General features: G+C 41.2%; 1 long non-coding RNA gene across 4 annotated transcripts in view; it reads right to left on the bottom strand.

Annotated features, from left to right (window-relative positions):
- The window catches only part of LOC121078776, a 291522-nt gene that overhangs the window by 133977 nt on the left and 131109 nt on the right, over positions 1-26436 (bottom strand). The window lies entirely within an intron of this gene.

Below are 26436 nucleotides of genomic sequence, written 5' to 3'. Positions count from 1 at the left end.
AACCCAGTAGCTCTAGACAGCAGAATAAAAAAAGCAAAAGGCAACTCATTGCTTAAGCAGAGCATTTCACAAGCTAAGACAGAATGAAATCTGTGTCCCAGTAAAAGACCCAGGTAGGAGTTGTTACAAGCCAGACTACTAATAATGAGTCACAGCAGGATTTCTTCTTATTTACTAAATGGAAGTGGTGTCGTTATTTCTCACTAGTAAACAAAGAATTTGGGAGCAGAGAGAGATGTTTCAAATCAGGTTTGGTGTTAAGCTGTGCTCATGCTGGATGGACATCACCTGAACAGTTGATTGGTATCTTATTTTTAAAAGGTACATTTGAAAAACAAATATTATTTTTTTAAAGTTGAAAAAGGCTTTGTCATATTTCACCAATACTTCTCTCTTCCCATCGAAAAGGGCCATGGCTTAAGATACACAGCATGTGCAGGCAGCTTACCAGTAAGCCTGAGTTCAAGTATCTCTGTTCAGCTTCAAAACTAGACTCGAAACCATCTTTAGGTACTCCCTTCATGCCCCCCAGAAGCAGAGACTGCTCAGATCAGCTTGCTCCCAGAGGAGCTCTTACTAGTTGAGAAGCTGCCCATGTTTTTCCCACCTGTGTCATGCCCATTAGTGATTCAGAGGACTGAAAACCAGGATCATCGTGACCCATTTAATTCCCTCCATTTGCTGCAGAAAGCGCTCAGAATTTAGAATAAAGCCAGAGAAGGCAAAATTTTTGTTATCTACCAAACCTTCTTACCATTTATAAATAAGAACTAGAAATGAGACTCCCTCTTTTGTGCTCCAGTTCAAATCTGGGAATGAAATCCTGTGGCCCCACAGAAGTGAGCGGGAAGAATTTTTCCTCAGAGACATGCTAATGTCCAAGCAATCCAGTCCTCCTAAAAATATCCCATGGGAGAGGTGTTAGAGTCTGCTTTGGGTCTGTGACTAACACGCATACGTTATAGTCACTCTTCTCATGCTTCAGAGGATTCTAGTCTACACATCATATAGGGCAACAGTGAAGTCTAAATAACTCTCTACAAGTTCATTTATCTTCTTTAGAAAGCCTAGACATCTGGCTGCACCATGTCAGTGTTCATTTTATTTTAAAAAAGAAAAAAAAAAAAAGAAAAAGTGCTGAGGTTTATTCCTTATGGTAATGTTCAAAGGTGGCAAAATGAACTTCTGAAGTGTTTAGAACAGCTCCATTGTGACAGATACATTGCAAGTCTCTTCCCTTTGTCTCGAGGGCTGTGCTCCACTCACATTTGTCATGTAAACCTCTGATGCAATGACACCCTCATCCATTTTATAGCAGGTAATATTGGTCGCTGAAGCATTCATGCTGGCTCTTTGCAAAACTCCTACAGTCTGCTTCTCATCTTACTGCAGCTGAAGAGACTCCGGAGAAACTTCCCAGGCACCACAGAAATCACAACGATCCAAGAGAGACCAGAACCGTGGCCTCATCGTGCCATTTGCAAGTCATGCTACTCAAAAGGTTCATTGAACATCTGTGACATTATGGCCTATTAAAGTTTGTGAAAGCTACTCTGGATTTCCAACAGAGTTTTGGTCACAGTTCACTGCTTCTCTGCAGAACTGCTCCTTCCTTCTGGCCAGAAGAGCCAGGGCCTTTGGCTTGCACATCTCAGCCCTGGCCTATGCACGCCACCCTTCCAGGTCTTGCCAAAGCCAATTAGACTACTGCATCAAGGGATAGTCTTGGAACAACTATTCAAGCAGGTGATAGATCTGTTGCTTCCTGCAGCCAGAAGTCATTGCTTTTGGAAGTAACATCGATTCAAGCACCAAAGACTCCCTCTTCCTCTGTTTCAAAGGAGGCCTGAGGGAAATGCTGTCACTCACTGTGATGGGCAGAGGCCTAGCATCTGTTTAACACAACACAACCAAGGCATTGTCTGTTGCCACGCAACCAATAAAAATGATACATTTTTAATAGCCGAGATGAAAAAAAAGCAGCTGCCTTGCAGGCTCAGAAATTTTCAAAAAGAAAAAAGGGTTAATGCCTTACATATTAACCCACTTTTCAGCAGTGGGGAGGGGGACAGAGCTTTGTGACCAGTATCAAACTCAGCCTGGCTGGTAAGAGCACGGCTTTCAGCAAATGTTCCTGGTAGGTAAAACTGTTGTTCTTGCACAAACAGGGTGGACATTTACTCCTGACCTTGCTGTGGTTTTGGCCTGTTTCTTTCCCTATTATCAGAACACGACCTCTCCAATTGCGGTGTGAGAGCTGAGGTAACTGAGGTGTGCTATAGGGTAGTCCAGGCCACCCCCTGATCTCAGCGCCTGCAGGGCTGCAGACAGCAACCAGCTTCTCTTACACACTACATCCTCTCAGACATACTTAGATGAGAGAGAAAAATCAGAAGATCTGTAGCGGGATAGAATGTGAATGCATGTTAACTTTAAACCTGTCTACTGGTTTCCTTCTCAGGAATCAATCTGATTAAATAGCTTGGGCAAGGTGTCTAGAACACTCTTAACACAACAATTTTAAGCAAGATGGCATACCCGGTATAGGTTTTACAACTTCCCTGATGCTCAGAGAGCAATGCCTGTTCATAGCAAGGGCATTTAGGCTCTGTTAATACAGGCAGTGTTATACAGCACAGGTAATGGCTGACATTTGCAAGACAACACCATTAACAGAAAGGTTTAAAGTTAACATGAACTGGTATCCCTAAATGCCTTTCAAAGTCTTGGCCATAGTTACCTTACTTGGGAGCTCAACTGCAATATAAAAGAAAAAAAAAAAAAAAAAAGTCTTACCAAATGTTAACCCATCCAGAGAACCAGAACAAACCTTGATTCAACCCATTTTTATAAAATGAAACAGCTCCCAGAAGAAAGAAAAGTGCTGAAACCCTGTCCACAAACAGGATTTCAGCAGAGCACTGACATGGCAGGAAGATCAAGCTGTTTCAAATAGTACAAGAATTTGTACTATTTTGAATGGTACAAGAAAAGTACAGATTATTTGCTACTACTATACATTACCTATAAGGGATAAATTGGAGTCCTATCCAAGGCTGCTGCCAGTGGCAGACACCACCTCACACAATATTCTTGTCCTATATGCATTTCAGCCATCTGGGGAATGTTGCAAGAAAAAAAAAAAAACACCCTTCTGATTTCTGAAAGCAGCTACCTTCAAGGATTTCACAGAAATAATTCTGCCTTTTAATAAATAATTTTAGACAGCTGTCTTAGCCTTGGTGGTGAACAAGGTCACAAAACTAACCAGCAAATGCATTTCACCTCTGTTCTTCCAAAATCATTTTAACCTCTAATCACCAGATCTGGTGATTGCATTCTCTTGCATTCAGAAACGGAAAATTATCTTTCATGATCTCTTCCTGGGTCTCAGTCAGAGCTGAATGGAGCTGGCAGGAGCTTTGCCTTAAGGTTAGCTTGGTTTGGATCAAATCTGTAGTGGCTAGCTAAGAACATCCTTTCTACAGATTAGAAAGGTAGCATCACTTTGGACAAGCCTGGTCACATCACAAATCCTCAGTTCGGTTTTCATGTCACCAGCAAATGCTTGTCTGGAGCTGAAGCCAAATAGCTTTAAGACTAAGTCATATCACCATGTTTTTGTCTTCAGTGCCATGAAGGTTTTGTTTAGAAGCAGTTAACAACATAATAGAGGCTTGTAACACTGCTGTTGTTTTCCTGTTGTTAACCTTAGTGTAAGAGTGATGGATCAAGACAACACAAAATACTCTTCCATGTGAAATAAAGACTGACATGGCACAAAACATTTAGATCTTAATATTTAGCAATAGTCATTAGTATCAAGCAAATAAGATATATTTTTCCTTTTATTGATTGTGTCATATTAAAGAAGTGACCTGTTCTGATAAAGATAATTTATTTATTTGTTCAGGCTGTTAATCACCACCAACAAGCACATTTGGGCAGCTATGAAAATCATGGTACAGCTAGGAAATACCGAATGGACAAATGATTTCTCATTAATACATAATGATCATCATTAATACAAATGCTATTTAAAGTTAATTTAGAGGAATGACTACATTAAGATAACTGTGTTGCTCCAGTTAAAGGGCACAAGCATTCTCCATTGAACCTACTGTGAGTTACTAAGTTGTTCTCCGCTTTTGGTGAAACTTAGGCAGAGTTGCAATTTCAATTTTTCCCTGAATTGAAATTGAATTTAGTAAAACCGAGATAATGGCAAGGAATAAAGAGAAGCTTCCTTGTGATGGCTTCCTCTGTCATATTAATAGGTAGAAACGAAGTGAAAGAAAGGAAATCGAACCATTTGATTATCTTGGAGGTTGGCCCAAACCCACAAAAACAGAAAGTGATAATCGTCACCATCTTTGGCAGGATGGACAGTCTGCACGCAAAACGAAATGTGGACCAATGATATTTTTAACCAGTCCTAGCAGTTAGCTTCTTTCTGGCATGTCAGCCTTCACTGGCAGCAGGGTAGGGGACAATACAGACCATCAACAGAACAGGAACAGGAAGAATAGAGTAGGAGCAGTAGGGTCTAAGCAACACTCAATATGCTTTAAATTAAAGAAAAAAATGAAAACTGTTTGAAGTTGACAGACAAGAAAAATGTCACCTTCTAATTTTCAGTGACTGCTAGAAATTGTAATAAGCAATTCACTATTCACAAAGAATATAATTATAGCTCAGCTAAAATCCATGGGAGTCTTGCTACTGGCAAAAGCAGGACCAGAATACAGTAAGTACAGATTTGGCCATGTGAACAGTGAGAACACTTCCCAAATGATAGAACCATTGACCTAAAAGGACACAATCTAAAGGCCGCTGGCTTTAGGGAAATACTCCGATTTACTTCTGCACACTTCAGATCAGGCCCCGAAGGGTGCTTGCATTTATCCTCTTCTGTTTTGCAAAGACAGCTAAAAAAGATCTGCTTGATGCAGATCATTTCACTTGCATTTATCATAGTGGCTATGCTAGTATGCCTGTAAGAGCAAGAAAAATATTTTTTCTAGAGTTTGGTTAGGTTTTTGGTTTTGTTTTTCAACTTAAGCGTTCCTCCCCCAAAATCCTCTTGGAATTTGTTTGGTAGATTTTTTTTCTATGTGATTTTGAACTTTCAGATGTTGGAATAGGAGATTTTGTTAAACATTCTTTAATTAATTTTAAGTGCACTTTTTTGATCAACTCACAGGCAATTAGTCCCCTCTAGAGACAAGATCTTTTCCTTTCTTTCATCTCGGTGCCTACTCAGAGACATCAACACCATTGTAATAGATTCACATCGTCATACAAGAGTGGAACTCAGACCTATGTTTGGATATTGATAAGACTTCAGGTTAAGCAGTCATTCAGGTGAAAATAGTGCAAATGTTTTAGTTTGAACACCTGCCTCTTTGGAGACTTTTCAAAGCCTTCCTTCAATTTATTAGTGGGTAATTCCTGCCAGAGCTTGAAATGCTCTCCCCTGGCACACTCTGAGCTTCCTGGCCCACACACCACTGAGGTGCAGCACAGACTGAACACCGATCAAGTCATGCACTGTGGTTTTAGAGGCTTGTGAATATAAATGAGCAGACTCTGCTTTAGAGCCGTGTGTACGTTTCTGCTCTGCAAACTTGCTGCTTTGGGGGCACAAGGAGCCTGCAGCAAACACACCAGAGAATTTGGTGCTAAAATTAGTTTGCATTGTAACAAATCACTTTAATCTTTTCTTGTGGAAAATTGCTGTATGCTTAGTATGTTTGGAGAAGGGATTTTCAATCTTTTGATTTACGGACCCTAAAAAATGTTCCAGTGAGAGTGTGGAACATTCCCAGCTGTAGACTTCGCATATAAACTTGCTTTTCCTGAACCCTTAGAAGCAACAGAGAAAACCAAGAAGGTCCAAAGACAGGTCAAAAGTGACTGGCTAAAAACCAAAGAAAGTAGTAAGTTACCTGGGATTAGAATGTTTTACCGGTGTTCCACGTGCAAGCTTTCACACTCACTCACTCACCAGAGAATTCTTAATGTAAACACAGGGCTAACAACCACAGCCGAGCAGTGCCCATCCTGTGACACCCAATCCCCAAAACATTAACAAGGGAAGCCAATGGATATCCCTGGGCTACCAAGACCATCCAGACCTTGGCATCAGAGAGGTGAGGATTCATCACAGCAAAATACCCCACCTCTCAGCAAAGCAGCCCCAGTGCCTAATTGGAAGCCCATTGCCCTCTGCTTCCTAGCTCAGAGAATATCAGTTGCTTTGTGCAAAGGAGAATAGCATCATCAGGGGAAAGACCTGTGTTGATGCGCCTCTCCTCCTCGCCTTAGCTATCCCACAGGATGATGGCTAAAGCATTTACCTGAATAGAGAAATGACATGGGTTTCCGTTTTTCAAGCTGAGGAAAGATGTACTTATCAGACTGTTGCAGTGTTTAATGTCTAAAATGTTTATTGTTTTCCCACTGTGACATGTTCGTTTCCCCTGAATGTTTGCAGTTCAAGTCAAAATGTAAAAACGAGGTTGACGAAAAACCACTGCTCAACTTTATTTCCAGCTCTCTTTCTCATTATCTCACTAAGCCATTACAAACTTTGTGTTCCCAAATACGTATTTGTTTTAAGTATTATACTTACTGAGGTGATCTGAGAGCCCTCAGTATAAACAGCGTGTGTGAAACAGCTCATGTTATACAAACCAGGGGATATAATATAAAAGTCAAAAAATTTTCTCCTTTTCCCTTCGTAGATCACTTGACATTTGCTTTAACATACACTATTCCCCTGCTACAGATTAACTGCAACAAAGCACTGAACATTCTGTGCTGATTGCTGTTACTTTGAAGTTAGGAAGAATTGCACATGAACCAACAAACCTGTCAAACCCTTGTTAAGACAACTCCTAAAAATCTCATGGTGAATACTGAAGTGGGAACCTGTTTGACCAACAAATGTAGAAACCTTGATTCAGGAAAAAAAAACACTGATCGTGGCAATGCTTTGAAGTTGAAATCAGAAATAAATTAAGCACATATTTAAAGCATATGCTTATGTGCTTTTATTTAACTGTGATTTCTCTACTGAGTATGTTTCACGGTAGAAATGTTGTATGGTTGACTACATCGTATTTCCCCTCTTCCCCTCCCCATTGTCCCCCCACTCCCTCAGAAAATCCATCTCAATCTCAAGATTCAACGGAGTGATGACTCACTCACCGTAGTGTATAAGATCTAGTGATTATTACCCTCTCTATTCAATTGTAGCTTCTTTTCTATTTGAATGTCTTTAATTTCACTCAGCCTTCATTAATTTGTGGTCCTAGCCCTGTCCTCCTCAATACTCTGACCAATTCTGGCCTTTCTAAATTACATGTTATTTCTTGTTGCCCTCTAGTAACGAGCAGGTATTTTTCTGAAATATGATATTCTAATAAAACCTGTAGAAATCAATAACCTTTCAGAGACAAGAGGAAAGAGGGGTCTGGTGTGCAGTTCTAGTTCTCTGAAGCATATCTGTGACTGACACCATGACCTTATCTATAAGCAATGCACATGGCCTCGATCAGCAGCTGAACTACCTGTATAGGCGCTCAGAACTCATTAACCAAATAAACAAATGTTTTAGGACTTAGTTCCTGGACTCTCAGACAACAAGTGTTGTATTGACTCTGCCTCCATCACAGTATCTTTAAAGCAAATTAGACTTTAGCTTTGAAATGAAGAATGTCACTATGGTCATCACTATAGGGCTGCACCATATGGCCCTGCCTGAGTGCGGGTCAAATCTCCAGTCCTCCAGCTTCCTCCCATCAGCAAGAGACTGTCCCACTTTCTTTACCCCTTGGTTTAGTGCAAACCAGTTCAGATAGGCTGAGCTGCAGAATTGCAGAGGAAAGCCAGGAACAAAAATTTCACATAAAATGAAGGCAATTTTTTTTTTATTTGTGCAAGAACCATTCTGTTCACTGAGACATAAGGCCTTAGCACTATTATAAAGTTTATCCAGGAGAGCTGAAAACCAAAAGCTCATGCTCTAAACCTATGGGAAAAATAGAATCTACTGCGCAGTTGCTTTATCTCCTGTTTTGATAAGTTTATGTAGTTTTAACGACGTTGGAAGGAGCAGCACAAGAATGAAAGCAAAAATGTTTTTCATTATGACAATTCCCTTCCACCCAAACGACCACCTAAGCGCTACCATGAGCTCCACAGGTCAGATCCAACAGACGTCACACCGAAGGCAACTGTTCCAAAACACGCTTACGAGCCCAAAGGATAATTTACTTAGAAACACGTAGTGGAAATATATATATACATATATTTAGATCTATACTTTCAGTGCAACCTGGCTTCCACCACATAGCTCAAGAAGACTATCTTACCAAGTCTCCCTGGAAGAAAATACAGAGGAACCCAGAAGTTTCTTCGGGATGCTGAAGAACCAAAGTAGCCTGCCAAGATTTGAATCGTATTCTGCAAGGTGGTTTGGTTGCTTGAGTGCAGATGGTTTCCAGTTTAATCAAATTACAAGGCACAGAGCTTTAGTCTTCTAGTTCATGTAAATAAAAAAAGTCATGGAAACTTAGATAATAAGCCTAGAGTGCTAGCCATAAATCACAAGCATTCATTACTATTCTAGTTGGTGTATATTAAAAGAGCACGCTTACACTGAACACTTACTGAAATGCAGCATAGAAATGCAGGGGAAAAAAAAAGTATTTAGGAAGGGGAAAAAAATCACACTTAATTGTCCATGAAATTTTTAGCCAACTGCAGGTGTACTCAATTAACATCTCATTAAAAAAAACTCTTGAACTTCAAATAAGCCGTCAGCCTTGTACAGTGTAAATGAAGGGTATAATTGATAGCCACAGCAGTGCTAGGTTAAGTGCTTTAATAACATTCTGGCTCTCCAGAGAAAGTCAGCTCTGTTTCATCAATATAAAGAATCCACGCCAAAGAAGTTTCATAGTTTAAATGAGTTTTCTGTAGCTGCAGCAGAATAAAAGCAATAAAGTCAGGGGGAAACTCAGCATAATGCAGCATGAGCTTTCCGTTTGCTTCTGGAATATTTTCCTCCTTTTAGGCTGTTTTCAAAGTAAAAATACAGCACAAGCCTTATTTTCTTCCACAGGCTAATGAGTCCAGAGTATCCATAAAGTATGAAATACCAATGCATTTCTAAACCTGTGCCCCCAGTTCTGATCTCACTCATGAACCTCGTCTCTGCCAGCAGCAGATCTGTGCGGCTGATTTAGGACACAGTAATCCCGCTCCCCAGCACCTGGCCAGCACAGGATGTGCATTTCCAAAGCACCTGATGCAGCTGCAGTCTGGTCCAGCGGGCAGATCTATTCCCTTCAACAGAACTACTTCAGATGTGTCAGAGATCAGCATCTCATCCTCCCTGCCCCATCCAAACAACCCTGAACTTTGGGAAGGTTTGAGTATAGAGCAAAGTCATAAATCTCAATCCCTTGTACGCTGATTGAAGAGACACCAAGGAGAAAATGTAACAAGCTGTTTGATCCCTGGCCTTTTGTTCCCTGTTATTGCTCTGGCCTTTGCACAGCAGAGGCTAACCAGGTGCAGCAGCTGTAAAAGAACATCTATTTTCCATATCATCATATTTTCTGTCCTTGAGGGGAAAGGAGAACTGCATGGTCCTGCTGTACTTCAAAGAGGGCAAGTACCTCCAGCTTCCTGCTCATGGCCAATGTTTTCCTCCAATCATTACAGCTCAGCTACCCAAAGTTCACAGCAGTGTCATGTTTCTGGAGCTGGTGGGTCTGTCAGCCTGCAGGTACTGGGTGTCTGCAGATTACTTCTAATGGGCTCCCAGAAGACAATTAACAAACCAAGTTCTCCGGTCAGTCAGTTTAAATTTGATCTGCACCCTCCCTGAAAATACTGGGAGGTCCACACGTTGAGAGAGCTCAAAACCTGAGATGGTACCTGTTATCAGTTTCCCTACTAAGTTTCTGACAGCATCCAGCAAATTGTGATCACGCCCTTGGGTTCCCTTTCTCTTTTCTGTACAGTTTTTGGCATCTTCATAAGCATCCTTGTGTCCCCCCTCTCCTGCTCACACTGTGTCTCAGTACATAAAGCAACTTCAGAGCAGAGATCTCTTCTCCTATATGCCCCGTGTGTTAGAAATCCCTTCGAGCCTCTTGGTGAAGAACACTTACCTGATTAAAACATTTATGCTGCCTTTTTTTCCCCCCAGGTTACTAGGTGGCTGCTTTTGCACTCCCTGGAATTAAGATCTCTTTAATCACCGGGAAGTTCTCTAGCTCTCACACAAGCAGAGACAATTACAGCTTTTACTTTGTGAACAGTGAATCTCACAGGAATTTCCACACAACAACCCCTCAAGGTCCATCGCTCGTCAAAGGAGGTGGATTTGTGCCAGTTCGCAGTCCTTTCAGTGCTGGCAATGGCTGGGGAGATAATTTAGCAGATACTCTATTGTGCTCATGACCAGGCTGGACTCTGTAGCTCTGCCTCGTGAACACAAGCAACATAATTCTCATGTCTTTAAGGTCCAGCTTGACGTGATCTTACTCCCAAAAGTGGAAATATCATCTGCTTCAGGTGTAGCCATTTTTGATTCCACACTGGGGAGAATCGTGTCTTTCCAACAAGTAACACCACTGTGAGAAAAGTTTTAAATCAAAATTTAATATAAAATACAGTCCAAGGTGAAGAAAGTTGGGCCATCGCCAACGACATGCATGGAAATAGTAATTCCTACACTGCACATGCATTTCATACTACATCAAAAATAACACAATTTCATACGGGAAGAAGATCCTATCACAAAAAACACAAAAATATCAAAGCCTCTAATGTTTAGCTGCTATGTAATTTTCTGAATTCTAAGTTTGCACGCATGAAGTTCTTATGTGTGAGATCATTAAAACCATACGACTAAGTAATTGAATGAAAGATCCAGGAATACAATGGTTTTTCCACACCTACAGATTATTATTCATTTTATTACAGTGGTTGGCAACTAATAGTGATCTTGAGTGGCTAGAAAGCCTCCCATAATGGGAATACGTTTTGGCTCAGTCCCAAACCCCACTGTGAAAGTCAGCCCAATAACACAACAGCTGCAGGAGAGGAGACTCAGGAGGCAAGGAATCGTTGAGCACTTTCAGAGATAGTGCAGAACATCTCCTGCCTTTCTCTTTTTCATTTCTACTAGCAAGGAACATCATATGGATGAAAGGCATGAAGATTTACTGGCTTTGACCATGTACTTTATCATGTTTTGATCATCCTCAGGCAGAGAGGAACTGTACCTCAGAAGTGCCAGTCACATCATGGGAACGAAATTGTGCTCATTTTAGCTGTCACAATTCTGTATCTCCAGGGAGACAGTACTATTATTTTTCTGCTGAATGTAGCCTCTCTGTTGGTTTGGGCTTTAAAAAAAGCAAACTGAGGTTTTTGGGTTTTGTTTTTGTTTTGTTATTTTTCCTTTTTAATATATATTTGACACATTCATCGTGTGAGAGTTTGCCCTTTTCAAAGTCCTTCACATCATATAGACATTTGTCCTCCACGTAGCACAGCTTCCTGATCTGCTTTATAGGAAAACCGAGCCAGCCCGAGTTAAAAGGACCGCTTCTCCCAGCATCTCAGCAAGAGCTAAAAGACCAGTTGTGAAGCTGCCGACCTGCACTTGCATGCCACTCTGCTCATAAATCTGTAGCTTTCCTGAAAGGAGAAGTTGGATAGGAAGAAATACTTTGCAGCAGCCCTGTCATTCAAGAGAAAAACCATGTGAGCAGTTCATTAGATGTGAGGGCTGACAAGTGGCAACTGAGCTGCTTCATGTTTGCCAGCTCGCTGCTGCTGCTGCTGCTATCACCAGCTGCTCTACAATCCTCCTGCTCATTTGAAACTACCAATTCTGTCAGAGTTAGGATGTTGGGCTTACATTTTTAGGCAGTTTTTGAAGCTGTGATTTCTGAATACAAATATATGAATATAATGAACGTGGCACAAAACCCATTAACAATCCCTTATGTTCCTTTCCAAAAATAATAAAATAAAAACAAACACAGAACTTCAATGGGAATTCTGGGGTTGCAAACTGTAGAGGAAATCCAGTGTTTAATTTTTAATATATGAGAATTTTGAATTAATTCTGTTGCTCAGCCAGAAACACAAGTAGAGATTTAGTATCTACACAATAACGGTTTAGGCATTCAATCACTTCTGGAAACCAGGAAATCGGTTGGGTCATTTGAAACTAGACTGAAAAAAAAGCACTAGAGAAAGACCGCAGAGAACTACTTTCCAGTGGTCAGAAAGATTTAACATAACTACAGCAGCCTTAATGCCTATAATTTTACCTTTCCAAGACATATGGAAAAAAGTACAGCTCAGAACTATACCTGGCTGGTAATCCACAGATAGCTCCTCAAATTGCTACGACTGATAATCTTTCAAAAAACCAGAATAATATTTTCCATTTGTCACGACAATTGCTTCTAGTCTCAATCACTAAAGCGTCGGGTACTGATTCTCCCCAAGAGTCTGACACTTCAAGTTTAAACACTTTGTGCTTTCATTTAAAATAATCTCTTCTTAGACAACAAAGGAGACAGGGTTCTGGGCCTAGGAAGAAACCGACAAAGAATCCTCAACTCAACTGCTCCTCCATGATTTTGTTCTTCAGGCAGTCAGCAACACTCCTGTGAGTGAACCTTAAAAGCTCAGCCTCCTCTGCTGCATTATATATATATATGGATGTGTGTGCATATATAAGTATCTCTGCACACTAATACACACACTGGACCACCCATCTTAGCCCTTCAGTTCCCTTGGCTGACTGCTTCCCCCACAATACAGCTACAACTTCTGCAACAAAAGGAGGGCTGGGAGATGGGAGATGGGACAGGGAAGGTCAGAGAATTAAATGATGGTGGCTTTTAAGTTCCCTAATTAAATGCATAGGGCACCGCATCTGCATAACCGACTTGAAAGACTTTGGGTCGTATGCTTTATTAAAGCCTAAATGAGATCAGCGATGAGTGGCATGTTTTTGACAGGCAAAGTTCCTTGGGGTAATCACTAGGTGTGGCCACTGAGAGCCGAACTGAACGCGTGCCCTTTGTTCCCAAAAAAGCACTCAAAGACATTTTCTTCCCTGCTCCCGAGTCCCCTTGAAGGGGGATCAGCCGGTCGGCATAAATGTCACTGCTTGCAGTTAACATCATTTCAACTACGACAGAACTCATTATTCCATTTGAGGCAAATGCCCCAATCTTGGGAGACCCTCACACTTAACCAGAACTACACCCACGTGAAGAATTACCCTTTCGCAGCTCTGTCAGACAATGAGCAGTACCAGTTTAATGAACAGCACGCTTCATCTCCGCTCCTGGTCAGTCTTGACATCGCTGCTGAGCACACATGGGACCACGGAGCCTCCAAGCCATCCTCCTTCCCAGAAGCCATCAAGCTCAGCATCCAGTGCTGCCTTACAGCAGCCCCAGCACCACCTCAGCACCGCAGGGACCCTTCCTTGCAAAATTTGGACAAGCGTGGCAGCAGCACGCACTTGACTCCTTTCTGCTTTGCCATCCGGAGCGCAGGAGCCATTCAAAGGAACCAGACTACAGCTTATTCAACTACATGTTAACAACCAGAAGTCACTTCTGCCTGGAGCTGCCCTGCAACACGTTGAACCTGAATATTATGCGATGTCTGACTTCAGTAAAAACATTCATTAAGATGAAAATTCACCTCTAAGTCACTGCTGAGTATTGTTACAGGAAGGGCATACCAAAATAGCTCTCTGCACTGTTTTTTGTGGGTAGTTTTGGACAGTCATCACATGCCTGAGTGACAACTCTCATCTCCCATAGTTCCCACTATGGCCAATGCACAGGAGGAGCAGCGGGAGCTCCTCCAAATGGCAAGGAAGCAGGAGTCTGATGTGATTGCATAGCTGCTAAATCCACCCTTCAGATGTGATGTTGATATCACCCTGTAAGACCACCAGCCACAGTCAACCTCCAGATAAACCGAGGCAGAACTGCTTATTTGCCCATCCATTCAAGGATTAATTTTGCCTTTCCAGTCTAAATTACACCAAAGTAACCAAGAGTTGAAGCATAAGGAGGGGCCTGTTGGTGATGGAGGCAATCATCTCTCCTGTGTATGTGCTATGCAGGTTAATACAGCACAGTAACTTGAGCAAGGCGATGGTTGCCCCATTGCAATCAGTCAGAGCTCTTTTAATGACCTTTCTCTACTAGATTGCTGGTTGCTTTCAAAAAAATCCCTCCCGCACAGAGAAGACATTTTTGAAGCCGTTTTGTAGGACGCACAGTACAGAGATCAATGCAGGTCAAGCAGGCTTTTCATCCCCAAAATAGTTGCCCATCACTGTTCACTCACCAGCAGACCACACTGGAAGGTGATGATGGGCCTTCACACCTTCAACCCACTCACTACATTTTTTCTATCCTACTGTTGATCAAGGTTAAGCACAGAGGAAAGGTTTTTTTTATGCAAACACAAGCACAGGGGTGGGAAAAAAGAGAAAAAAGAGAAAAATGATACCTTTCTTCAGCCAATTTTTAACATGATTAAATGAGTAAGTGTTCTGCCTCTGGCTATGGAAGGCTTAATATGGCTTTAAAGTCCTCATTAAAGCTTTACAGACAGAGGATTGAATTCTCTGAACACAACGTGGTGCAGGATGGAGCAATCCAGCCCTGGCAGGATCTGAGCAGCCTGAGGGCTGCTCTAGTTTGATCCATGACAAGATTCTGGAAGAGTCTTGCACCAGCAGAGGTTCGAACTTGCATCACCCACTCTCCCTGCTTGCTCTGCCAGAGGAGCCAAGTGCCAGGCTGGCTACTCTCATAACAGCTGGAGCTCTGCTTAGAAGAGTAATTTACTTTTTGAGGTATGCATTCAAAGCAGGGCATAAAAGGCACACTCAGTCACTAGTCTTTCTCATTCTTTATCATCAGCTGGTGCTTTCAGGAAATGAACACTGGCTGTGAGCACCCAGAGGCACAACCCTCTGCTTCAGTATTTTCTTGTTGATACTTACTCCATACTCCAGAGACGTGTCCTGCTCCTTTCTCTGGACCCTCCTATTCTGGGGAAACAGCCCTTCTGAGAATACCCGGCACAACACTGACTGGGATCTGACATGTCTGCTTCCTATCCAAATTGGCATGAGCAGGAGAGAAGCAAGAAACACTGAGGCATAAGCAATCTGTCCGAAGAAGGAAGTCAAGGATTTTGTGATTCATCAAGGGTATCAATAATTAAAAGCAATTTAAGTAGTCATTCCCACACTGAAATCCCAGCACACATTGCTTTATATTTGATGCAGAAAAATAGATTTTGCACATTGGTTTTAGCCACCTAAAGTCATAGAATTTAGTGCCAGTTCTAAAGAAACCCCAAACTCTGAGTCATTCCTCCAAAATACGTGCTTCATTTCATCTTGTTTTGACCTGCCACAAGGATCGCTGAGCTTTACAAGGGTTGCTTCAGAAAATTTCCTCCAGTAGGGTGAAGTTCTTTTGCAGCCAGCGTGGGAGTCAGCACAAGTATATGCACTTATATTCATTTTTAAAAAAGTCAATCCCGGTAACATCAGGAAGTAAAAATATGAAGGAAAAAAAAATCTAAAAAATTAATGTGCTCAGAGTGGATGGATATTGCAGATAACTAATAAAGGAAATCTCTGTCTATTTTATATACACACACAAACAGATGGGTAAAGCAAAAAGTTGTTGAAGGTCCATCAAAGGTACAGAAAACATCTCCTTAAAATCTGTTTGCTCATAATACCACAGGACAGCAAGCAACCAAATTAGACTATTTACAGTTTAGCTGTAATCCAGAATCAATGCAGCTGCATTCCTATGCTCTGCTCAGATGTGCATTGATCTGACAGTAGTTTTACACTGAATAGAGGTCATTAAGAAGGTTGTTTGCCTCTTATCTTTTCTTATTTTTTTTTTTTTAACAGGCCTGTCAAATTACCTCAGTTTGCCTGCAATTAGTAGAGCAGCATACTCTATACACTACCTATTCAGGTTCATCAAGCAAAGCACAGCAACAGAGAATCTGTCCCTTTCCTAGGCCCTTTGAAGCCTGGAGTTAGAGAAAACTCTGGAAGATTGCAGTGGTTTTCTGTCCTGGCTAGTAAGCTGCTTGTTCAAGGCATTACCTTATGCAGGATAATAAGCTGGCAGACTTGCTGCAAAAGTGATCTTTCGTAGCAGATAAATTATGGACAACTGTCTTAACACTAATAATCAAGCAAGTTATTTTTCTAAGATTTGAAGCAGTATGTTATAACACCAGAAGTGGTTAAAAAAAGCCACCATTATACCTAAAAGCTGTTTTGATTTCTTGATTGCTTACAAAAATTCAGTCAATGCTCATAATGATCTGATTGCAGGTCGGGGTTAAGTGTAGTTGCAAGGTGTTTAAAAATGAACAAGGAACAGATTCATTCAACCACATGCCTGAGAAATTCCCCTCTGCTCCTCCCAAACTGGATTATGAAAGACATAGCTGTTCTCCTCGTATTCTTATGAGACTCACCCAAAAAAATTCAAGTGGGAATTCCACAGTGAGGAACACTGGGGGCAGAAGGAACACAAAACAGAAAAGCCGTCATTTTTAATATGCCAAGATACCATGAGAAGCAGAATGATCTGTGGCTTTAATCAGGAAAGAGCAAAGAGAACAAAGCCTTTGGAGTTACCTAAACCATCTCCAAGAAGCATCACTCAACAAACTTTAAGCTGGCCCTGAGGCAAGGGAGAGAAACTTTGGCCTTCAACATGGCTCCAGGAAATCACCTTTTAAAATTTCAACTAGGTTGAGAGCGAAATACTTTTTGGAGCAGTTGGCTTGTACCAAAGCTGGCACTGGTCTTACAGCCAGATCTCCTAAAATGTGCAAGAATAATGGTAGAGAAAGAAAAGATCAGATTCTCAGAAGACTCAGAGCAGATCCAGTGCTGTCAGAATAACACCAGTTTATCTGAGAGAAGGATTTGGTCCTATTGGTCCAATGTGCCCCCAGCCCAGATCTCCTATAATTAAACAGCTGGGTTGTCACAATAAATAGGAAAAAGATAAGATCACTTTACCAGCAACAGATCTATCTTTCTTGCACACACTTTGAGTTCCCCTGATGAGACTTGTGTTTAAACAAAGGATAAAGTAGACCAGCAAGAGCACCCAACACTTTCAGCACCACGTTAGTCATGAGGAGATATGGATTCCCTCTGCAGCTTTGTTACAAGGATGACAACGTATATTTCTGGGATGAAATCCCCATAACCTAATGCACCCATTTTAAACGTGGGCAACAGCACAGTTGGTGCTTCCAAGATACTCATGTGGCTTTGTTAATATATGCTGTCTTCAGCAGAGAAAGCAGACTCCTGCAGCTGTCTACGGAAATAATAAAATGGCTAGAACAAGCAGGAGGTTATCCTGGACAGAAAATCAGAGTCAATAGGAGAATTAGAAAAAATAGAAATAGTGAAAGCTGGCGTCTCTGTCAATACTACTAATTACTTCTCATTTCCATAAGTCTTTCCCTCAAATCCATTATGTAATCAGCCACAGAAAGTGAAATAGATTCTCAGTGAAGCCACCAGTGTTTCTATCTATAGAACTAATAAAATTACTGATCAATAAGACTGCACAACATCTCCCCACCTAACCTCCAGCCCTTCTATACTCTGGTCCTACTCACCAAGAGCAAAGTTGCAAGATGAACCCACTGACTGTGCATAACAGTGCTGCTGACCTCCATTTCTCTGGCATTTAGTCTGTTGACATAACCAGTCTACTCAGCTGCTGCTTTGAAAGAAAAATAAGCTTATGTGCATCCAAGTCTAGATTTTGCCTGTGGTTTTAGCAGAAACCAAACTCCACCTTCTTGTGGATCATCTCACTGCCAGAAGAATGGAGAGAAATGGCTTGAAAAAAAAAAATCATTAGCCAAGACTTTACAGAAGAATCTCTAAAGACTCCCAAGACTTCTGGGCTCACATCAATGCACACATACATGCAATCTACAGAAAACCAAAAGGCACACTGAAAATAGTGGCTCTCACTCTAGTGGGCTTTGTAAACCACCTCACTACAACCTTTTCTGCCCTCTCTGCCCTGCCCTCCTCACTCCCAGCCCCCTTGCACATGGGGGAGTTCAGATGCTCAGGTGCAACTCCAATAGCAGTAAGTGGCAGCATTTACTAGGCAGGATGACAATGATGTTTTACAACACATCATATACAATGCAGAAACAGATTAAGTTATTTCTTACAATATACTGTGTTAGAAAACTGACAGAAATCCCATCAACCTGATTCTTTGAAGTGTTATGCACATCAAAACCCCAGCAGACTAAAAATGAAGAAAACTGGAATTAGAACACGAAATAGGCATGGCTAATTCTTTCAACTAGCAAAAGAAGCTGAATTAAGTTCTTCTTTAATGGTGCAGTCATGGTTCAAAGCCAAAACAAAACAAAAAATCCAACACCACTTGTGTATAATGTTGTATGATAATTCTTCGGTTCCACCAGGCAGTTTTAGTTTTATGATTTTTAAAGTAGTAATGAACTCTCCATCCAGTGTGAACACCATCCATGAGAATTCAGAGTCCCCAACATTTGTACAGCAGAAAGGAAATCAGGTACTTCATGTTTCTTCTGCAGCAAAAGATCCTCACACTGATGATACCACATATGGCACAGTTCAATGTTCACGTACCAGCTCTCATCACACTGGCAGCCTCATTTGAACTTTTTCCTTAACAGTTGACAGCTGAGGATATTACTTATCATTGCTTGGACTACATTAGTCATGGTCTAGCCCGTGAGTCACGACTTACTAAATTGCCAGGGTGCTGGAGGATGTTCTAGTTTTCTTCTCAAAAAGAATTGCTGGAATAAAAGGAGCATTCAGTATAGCAGACATCACTTTTTAGAGAGGGTAAATACAGATTAATTATGCCAACGTATGGTTTTACTGTAGAAGCCCTGGGCACATTACAGTAACCTGCAGAGAAGGAATCACACATCTGTCACACAGAGGATACTGGAGAGCACACGTCACTCTTTATACCTATTTCCAGACCCACAGGAAAGGGACAGGTAAGCACAAAAGTTGCATGTCTGAAAGAGATGCTGGAGACACCATGAGTGGTCTGGCCAGACCTTTTCCACATTACCAGCTGACTCAATTGTACCATGGGTAGGTCACATGTGCATGCAGTATACTACATAGCCCTAGGGTGAGTGAGTGCACAGCTTTGTTACAGCAGAACTGTCAGCAGCCTCATGAAATTTATGGTCTTTGTACCACTGTAGGAAAAGAAAACTGCCCCATTTCTTCATTTAGCTTACCTCAAAGGCATAAACTTACACAACTCTGATGGCAACAGAGGAGTTTGGACTCTATTCAGTCCAGTGAAAAAGCAATATGCAAAGTTTACATTAAAAAAACAGATCCATTTCTACCACCTTTTCTTATTTAAATATGGCATAGAGATGCTGAAGTAGCTTACAGCAAGCATACCACTGCTATGACAATAGACTTTTTTTTCCTTATACACCTTAAACCTGAAGGTCCATGTGAGACTGGGATCTCACATACCAATACCTAATATCAGAACCGCATCCTTTATTACCTCTGGAAGTGTTGCTGCATTTATTGGCTTTACTACATCCAACTACAAGAGATAAAACTATATTTGCATTTCAGCGTTGAAATTACCTGGAATTGCACATACATGAACTCCAAAAAACCTTGCACACAGAATTAAGTTATTAAAATCTCGAGCAAGGAAACAACAGAGAGGAAACAAGAGGAGCAGAGCCATATCCAGCAGGCTAAAGAATGGGACAATGCCGGCTGTGCTACCCTGAATTTAAATGGCAAAACGACACCACCCCAACATCACCTAGTGCAGGACATGCAGGTAAGCTCCGGCTGCTTAATTTGATCTTGGCAGTTTGCAGGGCAGGGCAGCAGCTGAGAAGCTACTGAGAAACCCATGCTCTTACAGAGGCATTAGCCCATACTGACTCCATACAGTGAGCTTCACATATTTTCAAACAGAAGTGCAGACGCTCATTTGCATCACTCTCCCCGTGTTTTAAAAGCACTTTTCAGTGTAAATTTTACTTCAAAGTTCAGCTCAAATTAAAGCTTTTTGATGCAGTTGAGTTCTGCCTGTTCTTCTAACATCCTTCATGGTGAAAGCCCTACAGCAAATTATAAAGCCACTTCGAGTTATAACACTGCTAGATGCCATTTCTCACCTCGTGAGATCAGCTGCATCCTTTACTAAATGCTTGTTTTATATTTACCTCCCGCATGTTGACACTTCATCATGATTCCAGGTAGCAGTGCATTTAGAAGACAACATTATACATCAGACTTTTATCAAGCATGGCCAATTATGCAAATTCCTCCTAAATTTATTTTTAAAGAAAAGGAAGATTGATTGCAGAGATTTACCATTTACAGACAGTGATTTAGGAGGATATTTCAATTGCTAATGCACCTAACAAAGATGCGGGATTTGTTTGTAAACTTCAGGTCTACAAAATTGAATGTCAACACCAGATAATTATCATGTCCTATCCAAAATGCTAAATTTAATGGGCATATTCTTTGTAGTAAATCAGCAATTGGCATTAGTCTTAATGAAAGTTGATTATGATGCTGCCTGTATATAAAAGGTAAGCACCAGTCATACAAGAAACAGATACCTCAAGCAAAAACAATGCACAATTTCTCATCACTGCTTGGCATGAGAAGTAAGACAATGGCATCATATTTGATTGACTTCATAGATGTTGATGCTTAGGGCACAGGTATCAAGCTCACTTGGATGAGGGCCATATTCCATATTTAATTATGGCCTGTGGGCTGGAGCATTAATTCAAGACACCATACTACACTAAGCTCCCATTCTTCTCGAGAAGAGACAACGACCTTCACAATAAGCAATTAACTATCTGTTCAGCAACACCTTATAATGTTCACATAGAAAATTTTCAACACTGCTTCTAACCTTTTTCTCCTTTCCCCGTACTTTTTTTTTCTTCTCCATTTTCTTCCATCTTCACATCTCTCTCATCTTCCCATTCTCTTTCCCTCATCTAACCTTTCTACACTTTAGCCACTAAACTTCTATACATTGAAGCAGGCTTGCCATTTCATTTGTAAGTGTGTGCTGCAGTGCTGCAAGCCAATCTGTCACCCCTTATACATCCTTAGACCACTCCAGCTTGGAAATAAAGTAGATCTATGCTTCGCTGTGCACAATGCCTTTTCCATTGGTATTTGCTAACATTTCAGTTGTTAACATCACAGAGGAGCACAGATTAAAGAGAGTCATAGCACAGGAGCTATCTTATTTCCTTGATTTCCAAAACAGTCAAATCTCATTTGAATACAAATGTTCCTTCCCTGACATATTCTTACTTCTTCCTAAGTTGGAGTCTCAAATCAAGAATGCTGTTTAAACTGGGAGGAATCACAAACATTTCAGCCAAAACTCAAGATGTTTTGCTTCTGAAATGCCTTTGTAGTGACTCACGGAAACTGTTGTTTCATTGCTATGCACTCCCTTCCTCTTTATAGCGTACAGTTAGTGGAAGATGCCTCCTGTGATCGACTACGAAAAAATTCCAAACCATACAGTGAAATTTGTGTTGTGCAAGTCCAGACGTGCAGCTTGAAATTCCCAAGGGTCTTTTGTTTTATTGTACTCTTGTGTCAGACCACAGGAAGAAAATAAATCCTAACCTACCCCATGTAGTTATTGCCTGAAGTGGATGGGAGAAAAGATTTGTTCAGGAAAATGTTTGGGGGGGTGGCTCGTAAGAATGTTCCTGGCTTGCACTAAGAAGTCTAAACATACTGTAATAACAGTTAGGTTCAGTTTCTTAAATAATTAGATCAGAACACATAAACAAGTAGCAGCACTTTAAGATACACTATTTGTGTTTGTTCAACCATAACAACTGTACTTGCCCCCAAAATCAAATGCCAGAAAACTACTGCACTATAATTGCTTTAATACAGATATTGTGGGACGTTAAAGTGTTACAGTTTGAAAACAACAAAAAGAACACAGTTCAATAGCTGTATTATTGATGTCAGCACAAAAAAAAAAAATGGAAAAGGTATTTTCCTTCCATTTCGTATTGGGTTCATTTTCTGAAAACATGAAGCAATAAAAACGGTCTGTTAATCATCTTCCGAGCTAGTTTAGCAAAATGTCATTGTGAGTTATTAAAATAAATACTTCTATTACCTTTGAAATGTGTTCCTCTACTTTGAAAGGGTAATTTTCAAAGACACAGTTTTAAAACCAACAAGTCAAAAAGTCTGCATCATTGCTGGGATCAGAGGGGACCAGCATTTCCATCTGGGCTCCATGGATAACTACAGCATTTCATCCGCTGGGTCCTGTGAGGCCTACTGACCAGGGCTTGCTACCAAGCCTGGGTTACACCTGGATGTGAAAGTCCATTTAACTGCCTCCCTCCAGAGAGGGACTTTCTTGGCCTCAGTAGCCAGGATTTTCTCCTAAACAAAAGAAGGGGGATAAATTCAACAGGAGGTCAACCTAGAAGCCCAAGGCCTTCCTTTGTTCCACAGTTGCTGTCTCCAGCCTCCCTTTCTCTTCCCATTCTGTCTCCAAGGAACCCAGCACTAAGCAAATCACGCAGACACACCTGTGACCAAGGCGAACATGCACAGTTTCTTAATTCTTAGCAACCAATGCCACAACTGTCCCCGAACCATTTCCATTCTTTATGCCTACATGGCAAAGTGTTAATCCCCACACTTTCTCCTGTTGTGAAAGGAGATCATAAAACTGAAAACCATGACAGCTGTATGGTCCAGGTGATGTATTTTAAATAAGGACACCAAGAACAGCAAAACCAAGAAAGTCACTTAAACAGAACACAACTTTACTCCAGCTGCCACACTCCTCAAAACCACCAAGGAAGCCACAAGACAAATGGATGGTGATGCAACACCACGGGTGCTTTGCAACTGCACCAGAGCACCGTGGCTTGGTAAGAGCATCGTCCCCACCACACTTCTTTGCCTCCTAAACTTTTGTATCCTCTAATATCCAACTTTCCCTTTCAGCCTAGGTATTACCTTCTTGAAGTATGTGTTTGTATTCTAATACATGAGGGAAAAGCTTAATTTGCCTGCCATTTGGTATTTACAGGCCAATTTTAATGATGGACATGAGAAATAAGATTTTGCCAGAGGGTTTGAGTTCCTGGCTCCCTTTGGCTTCCAGGCAGTCCCTAACCCCTTTGAAATTCACAGCTTTTTTTTTTTTTGTAAATTTTTTTTTGATTACCATTTCAAGTGGTGTTTCTAATACTCTTTTCAAAAAAAAAAAGTGATCATACAAAAAAAACCCTCAGAACTAAACCAAGTCTGTGTCAAGCAATTTTTGCTATTCTCAAAACTGGAAACACAATGGCAATACGAAAAACTGAATAGGACTCTGTTTCTTATAGTCTTGTGGAATCTTTCCTTTGTCTGACACTCCCCAGGGCCTGTGCTACTGAAAACACTGCTGGTTAAAGCACTTCTATTACCATCAGCTGCCTTGGAAGCAATTGTGTATTTGTTGCTGCTGTCATATACCCTAGCCTGAAAGTATCAAGAATCTGAGAACGCGTCTTCTCCATGTAACTCTGTTTGGGCTCTCTGAAGGACCATGTGGAAATCTATCAAAACAGCAACCAAAGGAGCAACCAATGGCATTCGAATTGGAACAAGAAAGGGGAAGAAAAAAGGATTCTCTTATATGGAAATCCTTACAAGGACGATGCAAGAGTCAGTCTGAGCAATTCTGCAAAAATGCAAAAGGTTTCGGCAACTGCAGTGCTGCTGAGAGGACGTTTGTTACAGCCTGGGCTCCTGCACAACGCCAGAGCTCCGTGGCAGGCACGAGCGCCACGCTGCAGCACGAGGACTTGAAAAGCCAGATCCAGCCTTTCTGTGAAAACAAGCTTTAAGAATATCGACTCCTGCTTTGGGATGCCCGGGGTACCATGCCCTAACACTGATCAGCCTCCTCACTGCACAGCACCCAGCCATATGTAGCCTCTCCCTAAGCAGTCTGAAAGCGACAGGATTTAATTTGTGTTAAAGCTTATGTTTAAGGTAATATTTTTGCTGCAGAGATCTTCAATAGGAAATAGTAGATTCTTCTACCAAAGGAAGAAATGCGTGCACAACTTTGTCCCTCCCCAGCCAGCCAAACCCCATGGCTCGGACCCCCAGGGAAAGCAGCGCCACATGAGCTCCCAGGTGCATCTGAAATAAACCCCTTAGCCCCCTAGGGCCAAGGCTGTTTGGTGCCATTTCCACAAACTTAGGCAATAATGGGAGAAAAACTGCTTCAGCTCCACTACAGAAACAACTAAGGGTGGGAAGGATTCTGACTGTCAGACAAGCTTTTCTAAACATACAAAAGCTTCCTCTGGTCTTTTTACCACTCGGTTGTCCTTGATTGCAGGGGAAGGATTTCCACCATGTGACCTCTGAAATTTTTGAGTTACTCAACTCAGTGTGGTCCAGAAGTGTTATATAAGCACAAGGAAATACCTGCTGTTTTTCTTTCCAGTAGCTGAGGACCTAGTCTCCAGGTTTTATATTTGTTACTCAAAGCGTCAAATATTACTGAGCAATTTCCATGGTAGTCCTGTTTCAAAGGTGACACCTCTCTTAGAAATTATTTTTTGTTTTGTACTACAGACGAGTTTTTTTTTTGCATATTGCACTAATGTTTTCTAAAGGTCTGAATTTCAAAGGAAGAAAAATTCCCAACAGTCCTTCAGAGGAAGCTTTTGTCTTATGCCATCTCATCCCTTTTGGTATTAGTTACAACTAGAGACTTAAAAAAAAGAAAAAGAAAGAAAGAAAAAAACTTACCAATATGTCACTGACACCTGTTTTAACAAAGCCCTCAAAGAGTATTGATATTTAAGGGGGAGAAGAAGAGATCGTAAGAATGAAGAATGTAAACGAATTGTTATTACCTTAGTGTAAGCAGCTACACATCATTACTTAGCTTAACAAATGAACTATGAAAATGATAGCTATAGCAATAAATGCGTTTTGTGAAACATAATTCTATGTACCATAGACACAGCCCTCCTGGATAGAGCATGAATTTAGATTATGGAAATATTACTTACTGCTGAGTACTCCCTAAATGTCTCCAGGAAAACAAAACATATGTCTCTCTGGCAATATTGACAGAGTTATTATTAAATATTATATGGAAGGTGCTGTAAGCAATCTAATACGACAGTGTCCCATATATAACAGACTGTACATACGTTATTACAGGGAAAAAACAAACCAACAGCAAAGCCAATTGAAGGAGTATTTTGACATTCTCTGCTTCTATTTTCTTTTAAATGAAAAATTTGGCCTCAAAGACTTTGATCTTGCAAACTGCTTAAGTGTATGCTTAAGTGAATGGCTTACCATGTTCCTAGGACCCCCTGGCTGTCAGACACAGTAATGGAGCAAAGTGCTATCACACTTAATGAAGTTAAAAGGTACTTTGCTATCTTTTCTCCCTTGCACTGATTGGCACAAGAGGCAACAACACCCCCGAGATGTGCCAAATGACATTTCTATTTTGTAAACACAGATTAAGCAGAAACCAAATGGACATCAGAAAATCCAACTCTTCCAAAGAGGACAGCTGATGCCAGCTGTTCTGCCTGCAATGCTCCGTCCTGCAAGAGGCAGGAGCGCTTTCCAGGTCCTGCAGCCTTCAGAAACCCGCAGAAGCTGGGAGTTGAGAGCTGCCTCTCCCAGGACAGCACTGGGGGCCACACTGCCATTCCCCCAATTTACACCCTTGGAAGCCCAGCTGCACATACTCTTACAAGTATTTGCAGATTAGTGTGGTTTACAAAACAGTAAGAGATGTCACTCTTTGACAAACTGTTTGAGCGTGGCTCTTCCAGCAACAGCAATGAGGGCTGAACAGTCGCACTGGGTGATGCTCACCTGCCTTCATCCCGGGAGAAATCCTCAGTAAATAAAATAAAGAAGTTCCACCCTCTGTGCATCAAGTTTAATTACTTTGGCTCTTCTGATCCCTGCCTGGCCCCCAGATAAAGTATCATCTATATACAGTCAGTTGGCAAAATACCACAGGGAATTAGCTGGGGTTTGAATGAGGAGCACTGCACCAAGAGTTTCATTTCTCTAATCAGGGAGCAGGATCTCTGGTGACAAGGGAGAGCCAATAAAAATTGCTCAAATTATTAAAAACTTACCAGTGAGTTCCTCATGAAGAATTATTCAGAGAAATTACAAGAATAAGTTTGAATGCATTCTAGAGTATT

This window comes from Cygnus olor, chromosome 15 (assembly GCF_009769625.2).
Source record: "Cygnus olor isolate bCygOlo1 chromosome 15, bCygOlo1.pri.v2, whole genome shotgun sequence".
Classification (NCBI taxonomy): domain Eukaryota; kingdom Metazoa; phylum Chordata; class Aves; order Anseriformes; family Anatidae; genus Cygnus; species Cygnus olor.
Note: the sequence above shows the minus strand (reverse complement) of the source record. Positions and strands in the feature narration are given on the sequence as shown.